Here is a 6,445-nt window from a genome sequence, read left to right as displayed (position 1 = left end):
GACTGACCTTGAAATAACAATTATAGGTGCATTTAACATTATTTTCATTCGAAAATTAGCTGCCGTTGAATTGGCGTAGTGGGTTAGACTTGCATTGCCTGAGGTTTCTTTTTATTTTTTTAAATTTTTCACACTATGAACCATATTAGCCAAAATACACACAAACATTTCCCTCTTGAATATACACACTGTCATTTTCTCCCCTTTTCCCCCCTCCCTCCTTCCCACCCCCCTCCCTACCCACTAAATGTTCAACATATACAATACAATAAACCCATTAAACAATGTCATCACACAATGAAAATATACAAGAAAATTGTGTCATCTACTGTTACACACTGGATCAGTTCATTTCGTCGTCTTCTCATCCTGTTATTTTAGGGGGTGGAGGTCCACGGTAGGCCCTCTCTATTGTGTTCCATGTACGGTTCCCAAATTTGTTCGAATACTGTGACATTATTTCTTAAATTGTATGTTATTTTTTCCAATGGAATATATTTATTCATTTCTATGTACCATTGCTGTACTCTCAGACTCTCTTCTGATTTCCAGGTTGACATTATACATTTTTTTGCTCCAGCTAAGGCTATCATAATAAATCTTTTTTGTGCTTCATTCAAATTGAGGCTGAGGCTTCTTGAAGTCAACAGAGTTGAGGGGAGTCATCCTTCCCTCCCAGACGCAATAGAAGCATTCTGCTACATGTTAATCCTGAATCTTTTCTCCCCACCCGTCTACATTGAGGGGAGGTGTTCAAATTGCATTCTGGGCTAGGAAGGATGCAAGGATCGACAACGAGATAGACAACAGACTCGCCAAGGCAAATAGCGCCTTTGGAAGACTGCACAAAAGAGTCTGGAAAAACAACCAACTGAAAAACCTCACAAAGATTAGCGTATACAGAGCCGTTGTCATACCCACACTTCTGTTCGGCTCCGAATCATGGGTCCTTTACCGGCATCACCTACGGCTCCTAGAACGCTTCCACCAGCGTTGTCTCCGCTCCATCCTCAACATTCATTGGAGCGACTTCATCTCCAACATCGAAGTACTCGAGATGGCAGAGGCCGACAGCATCGAATCCACGCTGCTGAAGATCAAACTGCGTTGGGTAGGTCACGTCTCCAGAATGGAGGACCATCGCCTTCCCAAGATCGTGTAATATGACGAGCTCTCCACTGGCCACCGAGACAGAGGTGCACCAAAGAAGAGGTACAAGGAGTGCCTAAAGAAAGCTCTTGGTGCCTGCCACATTGACCATCGCCAGTGGGCTGATATCACCTCAAACCGTGCATCTTGGCACCTCACAGTTTGGCGGGCAGCAACCTCCTTTGAAGAAGTCCGCAAAGCCCACCTCACTGTCAAAAAACAAAGGAGGAAAAACCCAACCCCAACCAACCAATTTTCCCTTGCTGCAACCGTGTCTGCCTGTCCCGCATCGGACTTGTCAGCCACATACGAGCCTGCAGCTGATGTGGACATTACCCCTCCATAAATCTTCGTCTGCAAAGCCAAGCCAAAGAAGAATCCTGAATCTTTTCTCCCCACCCGTCTACATTGAGGGGAGGTGTTCAAATTGCATTCTGGGCTAGGAAGGCTAGCACTTGCCAAAGCCCATTTGTGACGTCAATTTCCCTCTGGGCAGGTTGGGGGGGGTGGGTGTTGTAATGGATGTGTTGATGATATTTGAAGTTAACGTAGAATTGTATATCTTAGGTTATGTAGCGGGCTTGGTTACAGAGGGTACACACACCACAGCCCATTTGACAAACACTGTGACACTAAAAAAGAACAAAAGCAGATTCAATGGGCCAAATGGCCTAATTCTGTTCCTTGATCTTGTGAAGACGTGAGTTTGGAAAGACCAAGCCTAATTAAGCTTGAACATTGTGCGACTTATTATTAAAGATTACAATGCAGATTACATATTTTCTAATTAAACTATAAAAAATAATTTATTTTTTCATGGCAAGGTGAAGAGCGAATTGCCAATATTAAAATAACAATAATTTAAAGATGTATCATACAAAATTATGCAAGGCTTGGGATTTAAAACTTGTAGAAGGGTGCCTTCTGAAGTTTAGGGTTTATCCTCGGTCAATTACTCTGTAGCTGGGGGTGTGATTTGTTTCTGAAATTTGTTTCCTTGTGCATCATATATTACATAACCAAAGATAAATTTCTACCATAAATCTGAGTACTTCTGGGAGATCTGATTTGAGAAGAATACCTTGTGATTGCAGTGAGAACGCAGACCGAATCAAGCTGAACACAACTGACGACAACATTTAAATTACACACTGATATGAAGTGCAGAAATTTGCAAAGAATGATTTCACATGGTAGTGATCTTAATTTTGTCAACATTTCTTGTGCCATCATTCACTACTATTGATTGGGTAGTCAGACGAAGAGTATGTGATCGGTTTAACGGATAACATCCTGCAGTCATGTTGGAAGCATGCAGAAAGTGCATGCACTGTAAATACATGGGAGATTCTTGCCAGCTGTGGTTTCCAGAACTGAGATTTGCATCTCATGACTGTGGAGAGACCTTTGTTAATCAATTCTCACAATGATGTGCTATTTTGTTTCAGCCGGAAGAAAAAAAATAAGATTTTTAAAGAAATAAGCAAATTCTGAATATTTTAAATATGCAAGAACTGTAATAGCAACTCAGCTTCAGAAAGGAAAAAAAACAGATTGAAATTTGTTCTGACTTGGATTGCCAACTGGGATTTATGAAAGGTCTTTTAAAGACCTCTTGAAAGTCTTTTAAGGGCAGAACAGTTAGCACAGTGGTTCTCAACCATTTTTCTTTCCACCCACATACACTTTAAGTATTAGTTGATTAGTAAGGGATTGCTTAAAGTAGTATGAGGATGGAAAGAAAAAGTTTGAAAACCACTGTTTTAATCGTACCTCATTGACTCGTTATGTGCACGGTTTCATAACTCCAAATGAAATGGGTCAATGACAATTTTTCTCAAGCAAAATATTTCAGTAACAATTGGGTCTGGAGCAATGGTTCTCAACCTTCCCTTCCCATTCACATACCACCTTAAGCAATCCCTTACTAATCACAGAGCACTGATGGCATAGGGATTACTTAAAGTGGGATGTGAGTGGAAAGTAAAAGGTTGAAAACCATTGGCTTAGCTCAATGCTGTTACAACACCAGGAATCGAACTGGGGTTCGAATCCCTAGCTGTCTGTAAAAAGTTTGTATGTTCTCTCTGTGTCTGTGTGGGTTTCCTCAGGGGACTCTGGTTTCCTCCCACCATTCAAAACTTACTGGGGGTTGTAGGTTAAATTGGGTAGTTCGGGCTTGTGGCTGAAATGGCCTGTTCCATGCTGTCAGTCTAAATTTAAATATATATTTAAAAGAAATGTCTTTTGCAATTTAAGCGGAATCTAATCTCATTCCCAGTTTATAGCCAGTTATATACTTTTAAAGTGTAACCACAGCTAAAATAGAGGGAACTCGTGTTGTATTTTCTGTCATTCATGTATCATTTATCTCAATCCCAGATACTCTGAAACAAGTACCAATACTGAAGATATTGGAAGTTAAAACTGCTGAAAGTACTAAGCAGCTCCGATAGTATCTGACGAGAAGCAGCTGCCAATTCAGCCTTTGATCAAAGATGGATAAAGTTACATTGCTGTAGGCATATAAAGGGTCAGGAGAAAGGTAAGTTTACTTGTTCTGGGTATGGTTCAATAGGTGGGAGAGTGGTGTCCAGGTTTGGAGGCATACAGTGCTCTCCACAAAGTTTGGGGCAAAGACATGTTTTTCCTTTATTTATGTGAATCAAATAAATTCACATGTAATTAAAGTGCACATTCTAGATTTTATTCAAGATTATTTGCATACATTTTGGTTTGACTCTGTAAAAATTACAGACCTTTTTGTGCCTAGACCCTGTGTTTGTAATTACTCATTTATGTTAAAATGCTTTATTGGTGCAGGTATTGGCTTGCTTCAAAGCTTTTGATCACCTTTGGAGCCTGTAGTTGCCATTTTTCTGTATGAGGATCAGTTTTTTTTAGTTTAATTTAGACATGCAGCACAGTAACGGGCCATTCCAGCCCACGTGTTTGTGCCGCCCAATTTACACCCCATTAACCTACACTCCCCCGGTATGTTTTGAACGGTGGGAGGAAACCAGTGTCTGCAGAGAAAAACCCATGCAGACGTGGGGAGGATGTACAAATTCCTTACAGACAGCACAGGACTTGAACCCCACTGGTGCTGTAAAGCATTGTGCTAACCGCTACGCCAGCTGTGCCAACGGAAGTCAAAGAAATCATTATGAAGGCTGAAAAACAAGAATAAAACAGTAAAAGATATCCGCCAAACCTCAGGATTACCAAAATCCAGTTTGGAACATCATTTAAGAAGAAAGGGCATACTGGGAAGACCACCACTGCTGATAACCGAAGAATTCTCATCATAATGGGGAAAAAAAAATCTCCAAATATATCTCTGACAGAGTGCTACACTGCAAGATTGCAAACCACAAAAAGGTTTGCCAAGAGGTATTTCAAAGAGCCTGCAGAATTCTGGAAAAGGATTTGTGGGCCAAAGACCGAGATTAACCTGTATCAGAGTGATGGCAAGAGCAAAGTGTGAAGGCCCAAGATCCAAAGCATACCACCTTTGCCATGGTTTGCATCTTGCAGAGTAACCTCTGTATTTCTGCTCATGAAGTATTCTGAGGACAGTAGTCATCTGCCTCTTGAAGAGAGTTTCTGATCTATTGGACATGCGTTTGGGGATTTTTCTTCATTCTTCCGTCATCAGCATTGGAGGTTTTCCTTGAAATACCAGTCCCTTGGTGATTACTGACCGCACCAGTCTAGTTCTTAATGATCCAAACTGTTGATTTTGATAACTCTAAGAGTTGCGCAATGTGCGTTATTGGTTTATTCTTGTTTTTCAGCCTCCGGACCTGGATTGGAATCCCACGCTGTCTGTAAGGAGTTTGTTCTCCCCGTGTCTGCGAGGGCTTTTCCAGGGGCTCCAATCTCCTCCCATCGTTCGAAGATGTATCGAGTTGCATGTTAATGGGGTGTAAAATGGGTAGCATGGACTGGTAGGGGCGAATTGGCCTGTTGCAGTGCTGTATGTCTAATTTAATTCACAAGGGCTTCTTTGACTTGGTCCTCGTGTAGAAAAGTTGCAACTACAAGCTTCAAAGATGATCGAAAGCTCAGTAGCAAGCATACCCCTCTTATACCTGCATCAATGAAGCAATTAAACTTAGCTGAGCACCCACAAACACCGGTGGAGCCAAATGTCCCAAACATTATGGTGCCCTGAAATGGGGGAGGGGGATTATGTACAAAAAGTGCTGTGATTTCTACATGGTCAAACCAAAATGTATACAAACAACTTTGAATAAAATCTGGAATGTGCACTTTTAGGAATCCAACAATTCGCATGTAATTAATGTAAAACTGTGGGATACAAATAAAGGAAAAACGTGTCTTTGTCCCAAACATTATGAAGGGCACTGTATATAGAATCCAAACATAGGATTCATATAGGGCCAGGTAGTTTTGCTGGTGCCATTTCTCAACAAGCTATTTCGCAGTCAGATTCTATGGTGATAAAGCAGGTTTATGAATTCAAACTGAATTATAAAGCAACCAGCTGTTCAGTTTTTGTTTCAGTACGTAATTTGTACCCTGGTAGTGGATGAGAATCCAAAATATTTTTTTCTTAATGTTGTGCAGTCTGCTGACCCAGCTTTCTAACCGGACTCAGCATTGCTTCATTAGGTAGTTGATGGTTCCACCATTCAGGGTCATACTAAATGTAAAGTGGCAAAGCCTGTCACTGAGTACAGAGTCATTGGGAGCAATGGTGGGGGGGAAGGGGGGTGAAATGGACCAGCTCGTTAGAGTTGGGGTGTTATCCAGGGGTGCAGTGCTAATTTTTTAGGTGCAGGAGCTCACAAAAAACGGTGACAAGGAGATCTTGCGAGACCTGGCCTTGATGGCTGCCATGTTGCATTCGGCATTGTGTAATTGAGAACGAATGGGTGGGATGCGGAAGAGGTCATGTAATAGTGTTCAGCAGACAGGGGGAGTGGGGGGAGCTCCTGCAGCACTGCACCCCTGGTGTTATCGGTCATTTTGGGCCAGCCTGGGCAATTTGAAGATGAAGCTATATTTTTTTTGATGCTTGAATTCCAGCCAGGTATGGATGGACTCCAAGGGAAGGCGAGTAAAAGCTGAAATATACTGCCTGCACGTATGCTGGAGCAGGATCCAATGTGGCTTTCAAGAGGGAATTAGATTTTAAAATGGCAAAGAACGATTTGCAAGGCTACGGACGAAGGGGCACATGTAGGAGAGCTCTGGCAAAGAGCTAGCTTAGACATAAAGTCAAATGGCCCCTTTTGTGTTGTTATCATTCCATCATTCCATGATTCCG

At 41.8% G+C, this 6,445-nt stretch overlaps 1 long non-coding RNA gene across 1 annotated transcript; it reads left to right on the top strand.

Annotated features, from left to right (window-relative positions):
- Positions 1 to 2,030: 2,030 nt before the first annotated feature.
- On the top strand, positions 2,031 to 5,433 carry LOC138747755 (uncharacterized). The gene is made up of 2 exons (XR_011347646.1): positions 2,031 to 3,694; positions 4,947 to 5,433. It is a non-coding gene; the product is annotated as an uncharacterized lncRNA (long non-coding RNA).
- Positions 5,434 to 6,445: the final 1,012 nt, after the last annotated feature.

Source organism: Narcine bancroftii, chromosome 12 (assembly GCF_036971445.1).
Source record: "Narcine bancroftii isolate sNarBan1 chromosome 12, sNarBan1.hap1, whole genome shotgun sequence".
NCBI lineage: Eukaryota > Metazoa > Chordata > Chondrichthyes > Torpediniformes > Narcinidae > Narcine > Narcine bancroftii.
This window is presented reverse-complemented; position numbering and strand designations above follow the sequence as displayed.